The sequence below is a fragment of the Heterodontus francisci genome, chromosome 5 (genome assembly GCF_036365525.1).
Source record: "Heterodontus francisci isolate sHetFra1 chromosome 5, sHetFra1.hap1, whole genome shotgun sequence".
Taxonomy (NCBI): Eukaryota; Metazoa; Chordata; class Chondrichthyes; order Heterodontiformes; family Heterodontidae; genus Heterodontus; species Heterodontus francisci.
Window position 1 is genome coordinate 68,547,302 of NC_090375.1, and position 17,413 is coordinate 68,564,714.

The 17,413-nt window shown below is 46.2% G+C and overlaps 1 protein-coding gene across 1 annotated transcript in view; it reads right to left on the reverse strand.

Moving 5' to 3' along the window:
* The window catches only part of cibar1 (CBY1 interacting BAR domain containing 1), a 78,636-nt gene that overhangs the window by 27,898 nt on the left and 33,325 nt on the right, over positions 1 to 17,413 (reverse strand). The window lies entirely within an intron of this gene.

The window sequence follows — 17,413 nt, forward strand, 5'->3', positions numbered from 1 at the left end:
AAATTAGTCTTGTTAAGATTGCATCTGAAGTAAGGTCACTTGAATCCAAGAGTGCAGGTTTTTTGTTGGCCCTGAAAGGTACTTTGTGTCTTTAAAGGTTGGTGCCAAATGGTATCTCGGTCCAGGAATGACTTACAGCTATAACATGGAAGAGGGCTTTCAAAATTCTCTTCCAGGAAAGCCATTCAGCCAGCCTTAAAATGATAAGTTCCTCAAATTTTTAATTGTTTCTGACAATATTTACCAAGACTTGCTTTTACTGCCATAGCTCTGACAGTTTGGTGGCCTAGTCCACAGTGTAAGAAATTAATTTAAGATTTAGAGACTATAGGCCAAATTTTGTTCTCATTCTGATGGCAGGTTTTGCAGAGGGGGGCGGGGTGGTGCGGACAATTAGGGCAGAATCACTCGCCTTGGAACCCGAGGCCAGGAATCCCGGTTTCGATTCTGCTGGGGATGGGATAGGTCAACGACAACCTTCCACTCAGAGGCCAAATAAGGGCCTCTTCCCTCCGCCGCTGGGATCTTACCAGCGGCTGGAGGGGGGCGGCCTCCGCAGCTTTGGGAGGACACCTTGGAAAATGAGGCACCCTCCCTGCGGGCTTGGGGGGGTGGATCCCTCCTTTACAGGCAATTTGCGGTCCATGGAGGACCCCCACCGGGAGCAAATATACCTCCCGGGGCCCCCCTCCCCCGGACTGAATGCCCACACCCCCACCCCGCCTCGTTGGGGACTTCAAGACTGGCCCCGGTGACCCCACCTACCTCTTCATCCAGGTTCTACTGCTGGGCCTGGGTCCGTGGCCTCTGCAGTGCTGGCAGTGGCCACCGCTCCCGATGGCGCCAATACTGCTGAGCTGCCGGCTCTGTGATGGCCGGCAGCTCTTAGGGGTGGGATCCCCATCCCAACTAAGTCTTTAAAGGAACGGGGATCCCGCCTCCTTAAACTCTGACCGCAAGAGATCGGAGGATCACTCCAGGAGTCTGATAAAATGCTAAGGCGGGGTTACCCCCCGCCTTTTCGGCCCAGCACCAGGAGCCCCACCTCCTGCACAAAATCCAGCCCTATGTTTAATGTGAATGTGAGTGACATCTTAACCGTTTTATGTATTAAGAGGCAAGAAATGCACGATTCATAATTTTATGCCATTTATTATTCAATCAGCCATCTTCTGTAAATAAAACTATTTGTTGGTTCAGAGCCTTACACACAATCTGGTCAGATTATGGGCTGAATTTTGATCTTAGCAGTGAATGAACAGTGCATGCCGTTCATTACACTTGCACATGTTCATAGACTTTCCATAGGATTTTGCACTGGAACTTACTGTAAGGAGAAATTTTGCTGCGTTTTAAACAGACTCCAGAAGCTGGCTGAGCGTGACTACCCTGAGGCACAGTGCGGCTTTCGGGCCTTCGCCAGCTACAGGAGAAATGCCATGAACAACGGATGCCCCTCTACGTTGCCTTCATAGATCTCACCAAAGCCTTTGACCTTGTCAGCAGACACGGTCTCTTCAGACTACTAGCAAAGATCGGATGTCCACCAAAGCTACTAAGCATCATCACCTTGTTCCATGACAATATGAAAGGCACAATTCAGCATAACAGTGCATTATCAGACTCCTTTCCCATCCTGAGTGGTGTGAAACAGGGCTGTGTTCTCGCACCCACCCTGTTTTGGATCTTCTTCTCACTGCTGCTCTCTCATGCGTTTAAGTCTTCAGAAGAAGGAATTTTCCTCTGATCAGATGGCAGGTGGTTCAACCTTGCCCGTCTTACAGCGAAGACCAAATACGGAAACTCCTCATCAGGGAACTCCTCTTTGCTGACGATGTTGCATTAACATCCCACACGAAGGAGTGACTGCAGAGACTCATCGACAAGCCTGCGGCTGCCTGCAACAAATTTGGCCTAACCATTAGTTTCAAGAAAACAAACATCATGGGACAGGACGTCAGAAATGCTCCATCCATCAATATCGGCAACCACACTCTGGAAGTGGTTCAAGAGTTCACCTACCTGGGCTCAACCATCACCAGCAACCTGTCTTTCGATGCAGAAATTAACAAGCGCATGGGAAAGGCATCTGCTGCTATGTCCAGACTGGCCAAGAGGGTATGGGAAAATGGCGCACTGACATGGAACACAAAAGTCTGAGTGTTTCAAGCCTGTGTCCTCAATACCTTGCTCTACGCCAGCGAGGCCTGGACAACGTATGTCAGCCAAAAGCGACGTTTCAACGCATTCCATCTTCGCTGTCTCTGGAGAATCCTTGGCATCAGGTGGCAGGACCATATCTCCAGCGCAGAAGTCCTCGAGGCAGCCAACATCACCAGCATGTATGCCCTACTGAGCCAGCGGCGCTTGAGATGGCTTGGCCATGTGAGCCGCATGGAAGATGACAGGATTCCCAAGGACGTACTGTACAGCAAGTTCATCACTGGTAACAGACCCACTGGCTGTCCATGTCTCCGCTTTAAAGACGTTTGTAAACGCGACATGAAGTCTTGCGACATTGACCAAAGGTCGTGGAAACCAGTTGCCAGCTATCGCCAGAGCTGGCGGACAGTCATAAAGGCGGGGCTGAAGAGAGGCAAGTCGAAGAGACTCAGCAGTTGACAGGATAAGAGACAGCAGTGTAAGGAGAGAGACAACTGTGTAACAGCCCCGACAACCAACTTTACCTGCAGCACCTGTGGAAGAGTCTGTCACTCTAGAATTGGCCTTTATAGCCACTCCAGGCGCTGCTCCACAAACCACTGACCACCTCTAGGCGCTTACCCATTGTCTCTTGAGACAAGGAGGCCTAAAGGAAGGAAGGTGCAGTGAGCTCTACAGGGGAACCAGGACCTGTGTGAACAGGGCAAGCAACGGTATATCTTCTTAATCAATCAGATTGCAGAATTGTTAATGAGCAATGCTGAGTCTGAATTAAGAAGTGTCAGTTAGAATATTTAATTCAACATCAAATCAGATTCAGAGAGAAAAATAAAGAGAGGGAAAGAAAGTTGGGATTAAGAGAGAGATAAAAAAGACAAAGAAAAGAAATACAATTTTACTTTTTTTAAATCTTCAATAATAATTAAAATTTGAAGGACTAAGACTCCATGTTTGTAAAGATTAATTTTCAATTCCAGCAAGGTTGTTTGGCAGTAATTAAGACTTATCACACTGTTAAGTTACTTAGACTGGAATGAACAAGGCCTCACATTTTCTGGTGAGTTTAGTGGATACATAGCTTTGCCAGTAATGCAACTTCACAGAGTTCCATGCATATCAATTTCTGAGTCTCTCAGTAAGATGCCATTTTCACATTCTGGAGGAGCAGGACAATTTGGACAACAACTTTCTGGTTTCTTCATTTAACTGCGCATGTGCAGTCACTGGAAGTTGCTGTCTGATTTACCCTTTTAATATCATGAAGCACTGTTAGCCTCACTGTTATTTCTACAGCAAAATCCAGCCAATTATGCTCAGTCCATTTTTCGAAGAGACGAGAATCACATGGTAGCTGATGTACAGAGTAAAAGTTCTCTGTTCTGATCACTGGATTTTCTACCACTTATCCATCCAAGATTAGATGCCATTTGAGCATCAAACTCAAGAAATGAGAACTTGAGTATTGCTGAAAATAGAGACATTTTGTCGAAGCTTTTCGTCTTGCACTCATCAGGACAATTCTCAAGAATACCAATGTAAGTGAAAGCAACAAATTTATACTGTATGAGAAGAGAGTGCTAATTGGTCAGCAAGGAGACTTAGATTGGTAGAGGCGTTGCCATGGAGAATGCATCAGTTTGTGATGTCTGACAGTTAATTGCCAAGCTTATTTGGGGCAAAATTGGAGGGACTTGGGCCAGGTCGGGTTCAGGTCCGCTGTGGTTCGGTTGGGTTTGGGTCGGGTTCTTTTTCCCGACTTGAGAAGATCTTTAGTTTACATGTTCTTTCTCTCTGCAAAGAACAGGGCCCTGTGTATTAATCTTTGTAGCTTCCAGTACATGCAAATGCACCACACTGCGAGCCCGACTGACAATCTTAAATTGGTTATCAGCGTAATTCTTAGCATACTGAGGATTATTTAACAAATGTTGTCCAATCGCGGAATCACATCTAATGTTGGACACTGCATTTTGAGTTTTGCACTGGTGCATTGTCAATGGCAATGCCTCTCCTAATTTTTAAATGATTACTTTTCATCTGTGTTCACTATGGAGAAGGACGATGTAGGTGTAGAGATCAGAGAGGGGGATTATGATATACGAACAAGTTAGCATTGAAAGCGAGGAAGCATTAGCTGTTTTAGCAGGCTTAAAAGCGGATAAATCCGCAGGCCCAAATGAGATGTATCCCAAGCTGTTATGTGAAGCAAGGAAGGAGATAGCAGGGGCTCTGACACAATTTTCAAATCCTCTCTGGCCACAGGAATGGTAACGGAGGACTGGAGGACAGCAAATGTGGTACCATTATTCAAGAAGAGTAGCAGGGATAAACCAGGTAATTACAGGCCAGTGAGTCTAACATCAGTGGTAGGGAAACTATTGGAAAAAATTCTGAGGGACAGAATTAATCTCCACTTGGAGAGACAGGGATTAATCAGAGATAGTCAGCATGGCTTTATCAGGGGGAGACTGAGTCTAACAAACTTGATTGAATTTTTCGAGATGACTAGATGTGTATATGAGGGTAAAGCAGTTAATGTAGTCTACATGGACTTCAGTAAAGCTTTTGATAAGGTCCAGCATGGGAGATTGGTTAAGGTAAGAGCCCAAGGGATCCAGGGCAATTTGGCAAATTGGATCCAAAATTGGCTTAGTGGCAGGAGGCAGAGGGTGATGGTCGAGGGTTGTTTTTGTGAGTTGAAGCCTGTGACCAGTGGTGTATCGCAGGGATCGGTGCTGGGACGCTTGCTGTTTGTAGTGTACATTAACGATTTCGACGTGAATACAGGAGGCATGATCAGTAAGTTCGCAGGTGACACAAAAATTGGTGGTGTCGTAAATAGTGAGGAGGAAAGCCTTAGATTACAGGACAACATAGATGGGCTGGTAAGATGGGTGGAGCAGTGGCAAATGGAATTTAATCCTGAGGAGTGTGAGGTGATGCATTTTGGGAGGACTAACAAGGCAAGGGAATATACAATGGATGGTAGGACCCTAGGAAGTACAGAGGGTCAGAGGGGCCTTGATGTACTTGTCCATAGATCACTGAAGGGAGCAGCACAGGTAGATAAGGTGGTTAGGAATGCATATGGGATACTTACCTTTATTAGCCGAGGCAAGAATGTAAGAGCAGGAAGGATATGATGGAGCTGTATAAAATGCTCGTTAGGCCACAGCTGGAGTATTGTGTACAGTTCTGGTCACCACACTATAGGAAGGATGTGATTGCACTGGAGAGGGTGCAGAGGAGATTCACCAGGATGTTGCCTGGGCTGGAGCATTTCAGTTATGAAGAGAGACTGGATAGGCTAGGGTTGTTTTCCTTAGAGCAGAGAGGGCTGAGCGGGGACCTGATTGAGGTATACAAAATTATGAGGGGCATTGATAGGATAGATAGGAAGAAACTTTTACCCTTACCGTAGGGGTCAATAACTAGGGGGCATAGATTTAAGGTAAGAGGCAGGAGGTTTAGAGGGGATTTGAGGAAATTATTTTTCACCCAGAGGGTGGTTGGAATCTGGAACACACTGCCTGAAGGAGTGGTAGAGGCAGGAACCCTCACAACATTTAAGAAGTATTTAGATGAGCACCTGAAAAGCCATAGCATACAAGGCTACAGGCCAAGTGCTGGAAAATAGGGTTCCAATAGATAGGTGCTTGATGGCCAGCATAGACACGATGGGCCAAAGGGTCTGTTTCTGTGCTGTATAACTCTATGACTCTATCTGAGTCCACTTGCCAATCGAATAGCACTCTCTTCACATACACTTATATACATTTACATTTATACATTTATATACAGTACAAATATGCTATCCCTTAAATTGGTATTCTTGCTAATTGTCCTGACGAGTGCAAGACGAAAACCTTCAACAAAATATATCTATTTTTAGCAATACTCAAGTTCTGTACTACCAAATGACTAAATGAGAACTATTCAGAATGTGTTAAAAATTAGAAATAGAGTGATGGGCTCGGGTCCAGAATGGCAGCCAAAACCCACACATCAACGGACTCAGGGAAAGCTCAAGTTTCATAGGTCTGGTTACTTAAAAATTGATAGTAAATGGGAAATAGGGAATAGATAAGAGATAATAATAATAAGTCCAGAGTTAAGTCAGACGTCGCAATAACAATGACATAGGTAGGGTGGAGTCAGCCTGGAGCACTGATGACTTGTTGTCTGAGTTCGGAGACAGGAGAAGCGAGTGAAGTCCAGAAGCTATTTGAGAGTACAGTATCGGAGAAAGTACTGATGAAGGTATTTTCATAAGAAGGAAGGTCCAGGTGGTGCACAGAGTCAGTTGAAGGTTCGAAAGATGATGGCGAAGTTGAAGGAAAGCATAAAATCACAGGTTTGTTTTTTGGCCCAGTTAAGTGATTTTCTGGCCAGGAACAGACTGAAGCTGAAAAACTAGTATAAGCAGTGGCCAGTCACAGGCTCAGCAGGAAATTGAAGTCTCTTAGTCACAGCAGTGGTGGGGGAAGGGCTATAAACAGATCAAAATTACTTCAAATATCACAAGCGAGCAGCAAATCAGAAACAGAAGTTGGGTCTTTTGGTATAACCAATATAGTCCACAGCAGAAACGTCTTCTTATGTCGAAAGAAGTTCAGGAATTTGAAGCTAATTTTGAGAGAAGATCTGGATCTAGATTTTTCCGGATCTTTTTCACAGCTCACAGATCAAAAAAGAGCAGCAGATTATAGACAGTAGCAGAGTCTTACAGTTTATTTCAATGTAGTCCAGTGCAGAAACGTGGTCCTGATGTCCAAAGAAGCCCAGGAATTTGAAGCCAGATTTGACAGAAAATCCACATCTGTGCCTTTTCCAGATCTTTACCAGAGCTCACAAGGTAAGGTAGGGGACGAGGTTTGAACTAGCAGACAGAGACCATGTAAACTAACAGTTAACTTGAAGTTTGGGCTAAAATGCACCTACTTTTAGAATGAGAGGAACCTAAATAGCAGAAGAGACGATTTAGGGGGAGAAAGAGCAATGGACGGCAGCAGATGACCATGGATAGAAATACACAATGAGGAGCTCCCTAGGGTGCCAACTGTCCAGGAGCCATCTTATTCAGGACCTTTTATATGGTGGAGAAGATGATGATCAGTTTTCAGCCAGGATATGATTTTCTTTAAGATGCAATGGGTTGAATTTCGCAGCCCACCCCCGACAACTGGGGTTGTGGCGCGGGGAGGGCTGGAAAATGCCTCTGGCAGGGGGCAGCCATGCATCCCGACGCCGAGAAGTCCCAGCCCGATATTGCCGGCAGCGGCGAGGCCTTGTGGCAGCCCCCCATCCACTCAACTACAGGATCACCATTTAAATATTTAAATTAATTAAAATCATTGAATTAATTACCCTCATGCTCCCACTATCTGTCCCAGTGCGATGTTTGTGCCGCTGGCCGGAACTCCCACGCCTTCGGATCCCCGTCCGGGGAACCGAGGTGTAACACTGATGGGGAGGGGGAGGAGGTAAGTTTTTCAGTGCTGCGGGTTGGGGGGGCGGGGAGCGAGGTCAAACTAATATCATTGGTGTAGGGCATGGTCGGAAGCATTAAAGTATATTATAGCACACAGACAGCTGACGCCATTGCTGGGGATGGATAGCCCACCCCCTCCACGACATCTGGGGAGGCGGTCCACCCCGGCTATTTAAATGAGCTGCCGCGTTTAATATCACGGAGGCTCCGCGACGATTGTTCTCAGCGGTAGAAGTATAAATTTCAGTCCAATGAGTGGAATTTCATCAACTTAGTTCATGCTGAAACAGTAGGACCATTTCTAAGTCAGGAACCCCTTTGATTAATAAGGGGACTTTGCCAAGGGTCTTTCACTAAGCCAAGGCATTATCATCCTGCCTCTGGGATGCCCAACTATTCATGGAGGAAGGGCAGGATGTTGTGCCTAAACGAGCAATGAAGAATCTCTATTTAAAGGGATCCTGACAAGGCTCACAATGGCAGCACAAAGTGAGACATTGAAGTTACAAGTGGGAAGCAGGAAACTGGTACGGAATGGAAGCAAAATGTGGGAAGGCTGTCCCCCTAGTTCTCAGACTCATCCCTGGAGGTCATGTTGAGTGCAGTGAGGGCAAGAAGAGAAGTCCTCTTCCCTGAGGACAAAAGGAGGAGGCCAGCCAGCCTCACCAAGCAGGCAAGGCTGCAAGTTGCAGAGCAGGTGAGCAGCAGGAGTGCAGTGCCCAGGATCTTGATCCACTGCAGCAAAAGATTTAATGACCTTGTGAGGTCTGGCATCACAGATAGAAAGGGTGGCACATGGTGAGAAGCACATCACATGTGAGTAAACAGCAGTGGAGAGTCCCCATCGGAGGGCAAAAGACACTTCAAGTTCTGCTCAGCTGGACAGAGATACTGAGCCTTGGGGATCATCAAGGTAAAGTGAACTTGTACAGCAGCAATGTAGGTGTTGCTTTTTTAAAATTCTTTCACGGGATGTGGGTGTCACTGGCTAACTTGCCACTTATCAGTCCAAGCCTGAATGTTGTCCGGGTCTTACTGCATATGGACACGGGCTGCTCCAGTATCTGAGGAGTCGCAAATGGTGCTGAACATTGTGCAATCATCAGCAAACATCCAAACTTCTGACCTTATGATGGAGGGAAGGTCATTGATGAAGCAGCTGAAGATGGTTGAACCTAGAACAGTACCCTGAGGAACTCCTGCAGTGATGTCCTGGAGTGGAGATGATTGCTTTCCAACAACCACAACCATCTTCCTCTGTGCTAGGCATGACTTCAACCAGCAGAGAATTTTCTCTCGATTCCCATTGACTCCAGTATTGCTAGGGCTCCTTGATGTCATACCCGGTCAAATGCTGCCTTGATGTCAAGGGCAGTCACTCTCACCTCACCTCTTGAGTTCAGCTCCTTTGTCCATGTTTGGACCAAGGCCGTAATGAGGTCAGAAGCTGAGTGGCCCTGGTGGTACACAAACTGAATGTCAGTGAGCAGATTATTGCTGAGTAAGTGCCGCTTCCATCACTTTGCTGATGATCGAGAGTAGACTGATGGGGCGATAATTGGCTGGGTTGGATTCGTCCTGCTTTTTGTGTACAGGATTTACCTGGGCAATCTTTCCACATTGTCAGGTAGATTTTTTTTTAATGGAATGTGGTGTCGTTGGCTTGGCCAGCATTTATTGCCCATCCCTAATTGCCCTTGAGAAGGTGGTGGTGAGCTGCCTTCTTGAACAGCTGTAGTCCTTGGGGTGTAGGTACACCAACAGATTCCTGATGCCAGTGTTGTAGCTGTACAGGAACAGCTTGGCTAGGGGCGCGGTCAGTTCTGGAGCATAAGTATTCAGTATTATTACTAGAATGTTGTCAGGGCCCATGGACTTTGCAGTATCCAATGCCTTCAGCCGTTTCACATCACATGGAGTGAATTGAATTAGCTTTCTGGCAGCATTTTGGGGTGGCACAGTGGTTAGCACCGCAGCCTCACAGCTCCAGTGACCCGGGTTTAATTCTGGGTACTGCCTGTGTGGAGTTTGCAAGTTCTCTCTATGTCTGCGAGGGTTTCCTCCGGGTGCTCCGGTTTCCTCCCACATGCCAAAAGACTTGCAGGTTGATAGGTAAATTGGCCATTATAAATTGTCCCTAGTATAGGTAGGTGGTAGGGAAATATAGGGATAGGTGGGGATGTGGTAGGAATATGGAATTAGTGTAGGATTAGTATAAATGGGTGGTTGATGGTCGGCACAGACTCGGTGGGCCGGAGGGCCTGTTTCAGTGCTGTATCTCTAAATAAAAATTTCCAGAGGCAATGCTCACCCTTGCACAGAAAATGGCGGAGTCTATCTCTAGCATGAATGCCATGATGTCTTAGGCATTTGCGCTGATGATTACCTCCATTGAAAAAGTGGCCAACCTCATGGAGAATCAGGCGTAGCAGGCCAAGTACACAATGGACGACAATAATGGCCTGGACTCTCTGGAAGCCAGTTTAGAGAACTGAACAAAGCCTAGCCCTGATGGCTAAACGCTACACTGATATGCAGCAAAGTGCTCTCCCACTCTCTGCTAGCAGGGAAGTGAAGGTGGCCCATGAGTGGGAGGATGGAGAAAAGGCACATGGAAGTGGGGACTCTTCTCAAGGTTCTCCCAATTCTCATCACTTGAACCACCACCACCCCCCAACAACCCCCCTCAGATAGAGGCCCACATGCTGCCTCCTATACTTAGGATTGAGTATGCCCCTACACCAGTGCAGGTGGGGCGGTCTTCGGTGGGGCCCTCATGGGCTCCAAAACCCAGACATCTGCCACAGACACCTCAGCATGGGAGTGAGCTGCCTGCCTCTAACTCTGCTGCAGCCACAGGGTAGCACCATATAGAAATGATAAGAAGCGGAAGAAGAAGACCTAATCGCAGCACAAGGGTGTTGTAACTATGTAAATATTGCTTAATCAGTGAAATAGCAAACGAGGCAAGTTTTTTTAATATATCTTCTCCTCTTCATTGCAGCATTGCAATTCCCCAGTGGACAAAAGGCATCAAGAATGGCACACTCAGAATGGAGTCGGTCTGGACTGTGTGCTTTTGATGGAGCGAATTATGGCTGTGGTAATGCTTTGTGCAGGCCTGGAGGTTGGGGGGAGGGGGCGGGGGGTGCTCACAACATTCAGGGTTACAGTTTCATATGGCTTTAGGCTTGGCCTCTATGAGCCAGCGCAGGCTTCTCTGGCAGCCAGAAGGACAGCTGCAGCCGCCTTGGCCATATTACTCTTCTCTTCCTCTAGCCCCTCTTCCTCCTTGTTGAAAGATGATGAGTGATCTGCAGCATTCTCCTTCTGAAGCTTCATTCCTTTCTGCAGTGCCACAGATCACTATCATTCTGGAGTCCCTTGCTGGTCCATACTGAAGGACTGCCCCAGATCTGTCAAGGAATCTGAGTCTCAATTTCAGCAAGCAAGGAGCCACCCGCTCAATCTGCTTGGACTTGCAAATACCTGTGGTTGACATGACTGGCGCAGGATGTAGCAGTCATGGTAGCTTCCAGGAAATATTGCACACACCTGCATTATAAACCTATGGTGCTCACAAACAAACTGCACATTGAGGGAGTGGAATTCTTTCGGTTGACGAACACTGCAGGATTAAATGATATCACCTTGATTGCCATATGTGTCCAGTCGATGTTTCCTTGAACCTGTGGAAATACGGCCACTGCGGCAAAGACAAGAGCTCTCTGCATCTGACTGGCCTCAGCAGTGTCAAACTGTACATATTGGGCAGCCTTGGCTTGCATGTGAACTGTGAGACAGACCTCTGGCTGCATATTGTGAGGTCCTGTAGATGCCCCCAACTGATGGCTGAAAGGAGCCAGAGGCAAAGAAATTCTTGGCTGTGGTGACCGTGACAACCACTGGCAGCACTGCGCTCTTGGAAGGAGGTCTAGTTCAAGACATTGTGAGAGGCAATGAGCTGCCACAAGGGTTTGAGCTCAGTCATGTCTAAGATACTGGTCCTTTTTACATCCTGTTTGGGCAGTGGGGGGGGGGGGGGGGGGGCGGGGGTTGGTGGGTGGTGGTATCGCCTCCTTCAAGCTACAGTTCTGTGTTGTTCCTCTCTGCCCTATGGAGTGGCATGTGGCTGTGGAGAAAGCAGCTGCTGTCCATGCTCCTGTTCCTCTTCAGGGGTTGACATAATAGCTGCATAAGTTGCTCCCATTTTGCAACAAAGGCTGAGAGCAGATACGTTTACAGCAAGTTAAGTAAGATCCAAGGTAAGTCTAATGACTTTTTTATTTTTTCATGGATGTGGGCGTCGCTGGCTAGGCCAGCATTTATTGCCCATCCCTAATTGCCCTTGAGAAGGTGGTGGTGAGCCCCCTTCTTGAACCACTGCAGTCCATGTGGTGTAGGTACACCTACAGTGCTGTTAGGAAGGGAGTTCCAGGATTTTGACCCAGCGACAACAAAGGAACGGCGATATAGTTCCAAGTCAGAACGGTGTGTGACTTGGAGGGGAACTTGCAGGTGGTGGCATTCCCATGCATCTGCTGCCCTTGTCCTTCTAGGTGGTTGAGGTCACAGGTTTGGAAGATGCTGTGAAAGGAGCTTTGGTGAGTTGCTGTAGTACATCTTGTAGATGGTACACACTGCTGCCACTGTGTGTCGGTGGTGGAGGGAGTGAATGTTGAAGTGGTGGATGGGGTGCCAATCAAGCGGGCTGATTTGCCCTGGATGGCGTTGAGCTTTTTGAGTGTTGTTGAAGCTGCACCCATCCAGGCAAGTGGAGAGTATTCCATCACAATCCTGACTTGTGCCTTGTAACTGGTGGACAAGCTTTGAGGAGTCAGGAGGTAAGTTACTCGCTGCTGAATTTCCAGCCTCTGACCTGCTCTTGTAGCCACAGTACTTAAACCTCCCAGAAATAATGGAGATTCAAGGGACTAGTGTAAACACGGAACTGCAAGATATTGGTCAATAAGGTACTAGAGAAATTAAGGGGACTTAAAGTAGATACATCCCAGAGTGTTGAAAGAGGTGGCTGTAGATATGATAGATGCATTGTTGGTCATCTTTCAAAATTCTAGACTATGGAATGGTTCCTGAAAATTGGAAGGTGGCAATTGTAAACCCACTATTCAAGAAAGAAGGGAGAGAGAAAATGGGGAACTACAGACCTGCTGTCTAACATCAGTTATAGGGAAAGTGCTAGAATCTATAATAAGGGATATGATAACAGGACACTTAGAAAATAATGGTAGGATTTTGCAGAGTCAATATGGATTTATGAATGGGAAATCATGTTTAACAAACGCGTTGGGAGTTTTTTGAGGATGTAACTAGCAGAGTAGATAAGGGGGAACCAGTGGATGTGGTATATTTAGATTTTTAGAAAGCTTTTGATAAGGTCCCACACAAGAGGTTAGTAAACAAAATTAGAGCACATGGGATTTGGAGGAATATACTGGCATGGATTGAGAACTGGTTAACGGACAGAAAACAGAGAGTAGGAATAAATGGGTCATTTTCAGGTTGGCAGGCTGTGACTAGTGCGGTACCGCAAGGATCAGTGCTTGGGTCCTAGCTATTCACAATCTATATGAATGAGTTGGATGTGGGGATTAAATGTAACATTTCCTAGTTTGCAAATGACACAAAACTGAGGAGGGTGCAAAGACACTTCAAGAGGATTTGGAGAGGCTTAGCGAGTGGACAAAAGTTTGGCAAATGGAATACAACGTGGAGAAATGTGACGTTATCCACTTTGGTCGGAAAAACAGAAATACAGAGTATTTCTTAAATGGTGAGAGGCTGGGCAGTGTTGAATTTCTAAAGGACGTGGGTGTTCTTGTTCATGAGTCACTGAAAGCTAGTATGCAGCTACAGAAAGCCATTAAGAAGGCACATAGTATGGTGGCCTTTATTAAAGAGGATTTGAGTATAGGAGTAAAGATGTCTTTCTGCAATTATATAGAGCCTTGATGAGACCACACCTGGAGTATTGTTTGCAGTTTTGGTCTCCTTATCTAAGGCAAGATATGCCATAGAGGGAGTGCAACAAAGATTCACCAAATTAATTCCTGGGATGGAGGGACTGTGCTATGAGGAAAGATTAAATAGACTGGGCCTTTATACTCTGCAGGTTCAAAGAATAAGAGTTGATCTCATTCAAACATACAAAATTCTTACAGGGCTTGACAGTGTTGATGCAAAAAGGATGTTTTCCCTGGCTGGGGAGTCTAGAACCAAGGGACACAGTCTCAGAATACGGTGCAGGCCATTTAAGACTGAGATAAGGAGGAATTTCTTTACTCAGAGGGTGGTGAATCTTTGGAATTCTCTGCCCCAGAGAGGCTCAGTCATTGAGTATGTTCAAGACTGAAATCGATAGGTTTCTAGATATTAAAGGCATCAAACGATATGGGGATAGTGCAGAAAAATGGTGTTTGATCTCACTGAATGGCTGAGTGGGCTTGAAGGGCTGAATGGCCTACTCCTGCTCCTATTTCGCATGCTCTTATATGGCTGGTCCAGTTCAGTTTCTGGTCAATGGTAACCCCCAGGATGTTGATAGTGGGGGATTCGGCAATGGCAATGCCATTGAATGTCAAGGCGAGATAGTCGGATTCTTTCTTGTTGGAGATAGCCATTGCCTGGCAAAAAACTCCTCCTTCCAAAAAATTGTTCCTGTCCTGTAAATCAGGGAAATAATGCTCTCAAGGTGAGAGTACAAGCCTTTCCCATAGGCATGCCTGCAGCAGCTCTGTTTTCTACTTAAACACTTTTGAGCGTGCCAGTTTCATTGATCAATGACTTCTTGCTGTGCTCTTGCCTTGTGCACCCTGGCAAGATCCACACAGCTCAGGAAATCTGTGCACTGGCTGTTAAAGCCAGAACAGAAGGTTACATTGCCACTTAATTGGTATTTTACCTATTTAAATAGCAGACCCAATATCAAGGGGTTTCCCGCTCGCTCGTAGATACATTTCGAAAAGAAAAATTCCAAGGGGAGGGCCCACTATCCGTGGTTAACTAAAAAAGTTAAAGATCGTATCAAACTTAAAGAAAAAGCATATAATTGCACAAAGATGGGTGGCAAAGAATGACCAACAGATTGATAAGGAGGGAAAATTAGAGTACAAAAGACATCTAGCGAGAAATATAAAAACAGACAGTAATAATTTCTTATGATAGTCTTCTATATTTAAAAAAGAAAAGTTAACAAAGTGAGTGAGTCTGAGGAATTAATATGGAAAAGTAAGGAGATGGTAAATGATTTGAACAGGTATTTCGTTATAGAGTAGACAAGTAACATCCCAGAAAGAGCTGTAAATCAAGAAATGGAAGGAAGAACTCAAGAAAATTACAATCACCAGGGATGTGGTACTGAGCAAATTGTTGGAGCTGCAGGCTGACAAGTCCTCAGCTCCTGATGGACTTCATCCTCTGGTCCTAAAAGAAGTGGCTAGTGAGATAGTTGATGTGTTGGTTTTAATTTTCCAAAATTCCCTAGATTTGGGAAAGATTCCATTAGATTGGAAAACAGCCAATGTAACTCCTTTATTCAAAAAGGGAGGGAAACAGAAAGCAGGAAACTGCATGCTAATTAGCTTAACATCTGTCAGAGGGACAATGTTAGAAGCTATTATTAAAGATGTTCTAGCAAAGCAATTTGAAAAAATTCAAGGTAATCAGGTAGAGTTAACATGGTTTTGTGAAAGGGAAACCATGATTAACCAATTTATTGGAGATCTTTGAAGAAGTAACATGTGCTGTAGATAAAGGGGAACCTGTGTATGTACTGCACTTAGATTTCCAGAAGGCATTTGATAAGGTGCCACATCAAAGGTTATTGTGGAAAATAAAAGCTCATGGTGTAGGGGGTAACATATTCACATGGACAAAAGATTGGCTAGCTAACAGGAAACAGACAGTAGGCATAAATGGGTCATATTCAGGTTGGCAGGATGTAATGAGTGGTGTGCCACAGGGATTGGTGCTGGGGCCTCAACTTTTTACAATTTATGTAAATGACTTGGATGCAGGGACCAAAGGTATGGTTGCTAAATTTTCTGATGGCACAAAGATAGGTAAGAAATTAAGTTGTGAAGAGGACATAAGGAAGCTACAAGGGGATATAGATAGGTTACGTGAGTGGGCAAAGATCTGGCAAATGTGCAAAAATGTGAAATTGTCCATTTTGGCAGGAAGAATAAAAAAGAAGCATATTATCTAAATGGTGAGAGATTGCACAGCTCTGATATGCAGAAGGATCTGGGTATCCTAGTGCATGAATGGCAAAAGGTTAGTATGCAGGTTCAGCAAGTAATTAGGAAAGCTAATAGAATGTTATCATTTATTGTGAGGGGAATGAATACAGAAGTGGGGAGATAATGCTTCAGTTATACAGGGCATTGGTGAGACCACATCTGGAGTCTGTGTACAGTACTGGTCTCCTTATTTAAGGAAGGATGTAAATGCGTTTTATGCAGTACAGAGAAAGTTTACTAGACAAATACCTGGAATGGGTGGGTTGTCTTATGAGGAAAGGTTGGACAGGCTAGGCTTGTATCTGCTGGAGTTTAGAGGTGTAAGAGGCGACTTGATTGAAACATATAAGATCCTGAGGGGTCTTGACAGGGTGGATGTGGAAAGAATGTTTCCTTTTGTGGTAGAATCTAGAACTAGGAGTCACTGTTTAAAAATAAGGGGTCGCCCATTTAAGTCAGAGATGAGGAGAATTTTTTCTCTCAGGGGGTGTAAGTCTTTGGAACTCTCATCCTCAAAAGGTGGTGGAAGAAAAGTCTTTGAATAATTTTAAGGCAGAGATAGATGGATTCTTGATAAGCAAGGGGATGAAAGGTTATCGGGGGTAGGCGGGAAAGTGGAGTTCAGGTTACAATCAGATGAGCCAGGATCTTGTTGAATAGCCAAGCAGGCTCGAAGGGCTGAGTGGCCTACTCCTGCTCCTAATTCGTATGCTCATATGTCCGTATGTTCGCTTCCAAACGTGCCGTTGTTAAATGTGGAAGTGAGTGAAAATATGTCGGTTTCCCCACACGCTGGGCTGGATTTTGTGGTTGGAGGCTGGGCTCTCAGTGCGGGCCAAAAAGGCGGGGGAAAGCCACCTCTTCCTTTTTGTGCCCCCCTCCAGAGCGATCCTCCGGTGTTTACAAGGCCAAGTGTCCTGCGCTAGGATTTCCGTCCCGATGAAGACAGGGATCCCCCTCCAAACACTGCTTGACCAATCAGAGGGCCAGCAGCTCAGCAGTATTGGCAGCGCTGGCCACTACCGGTACTGCAGAGGCCTTGAATCTAGGTCCAGCACTGGAACCCCGGACCTCAGGTAAGTAAAGTAGGGTCGTTGGGGCCGATGTGGAAGGCCCCGGCTAGGTGGGTGGGAGTAGGCAGTGGGGGTGTGGTCATGCAGTCCGGGGGAGGAGATCCCCGGGGTGGGGGGGGGGGAGTTTAAACTGGTTCCCAGCGGGGGTCCTCCTTGGGCAACAGATTGCCCACCAAGAAGGGACCCCACCCCCACCAAGCCCGCAAAGAAGGCACCTTGTGTTACAAGGCATCCTCCCTGCGTGGCGGAGGCCCCTCCCCCCATCCCTGGTGCGATCCCAGCGGTGGTGGGAAGAGGCCTTTAATAGGCTACTTGAGGGCCTTGACTGGCTTCTTGGAGGGAAGGCCATCCTCAGTCTATCCTGCTCCCAGGAAGATCACTTGACAATGGGAAGGCGACGGGCCCTCCACAGTCCCCGCCATGAT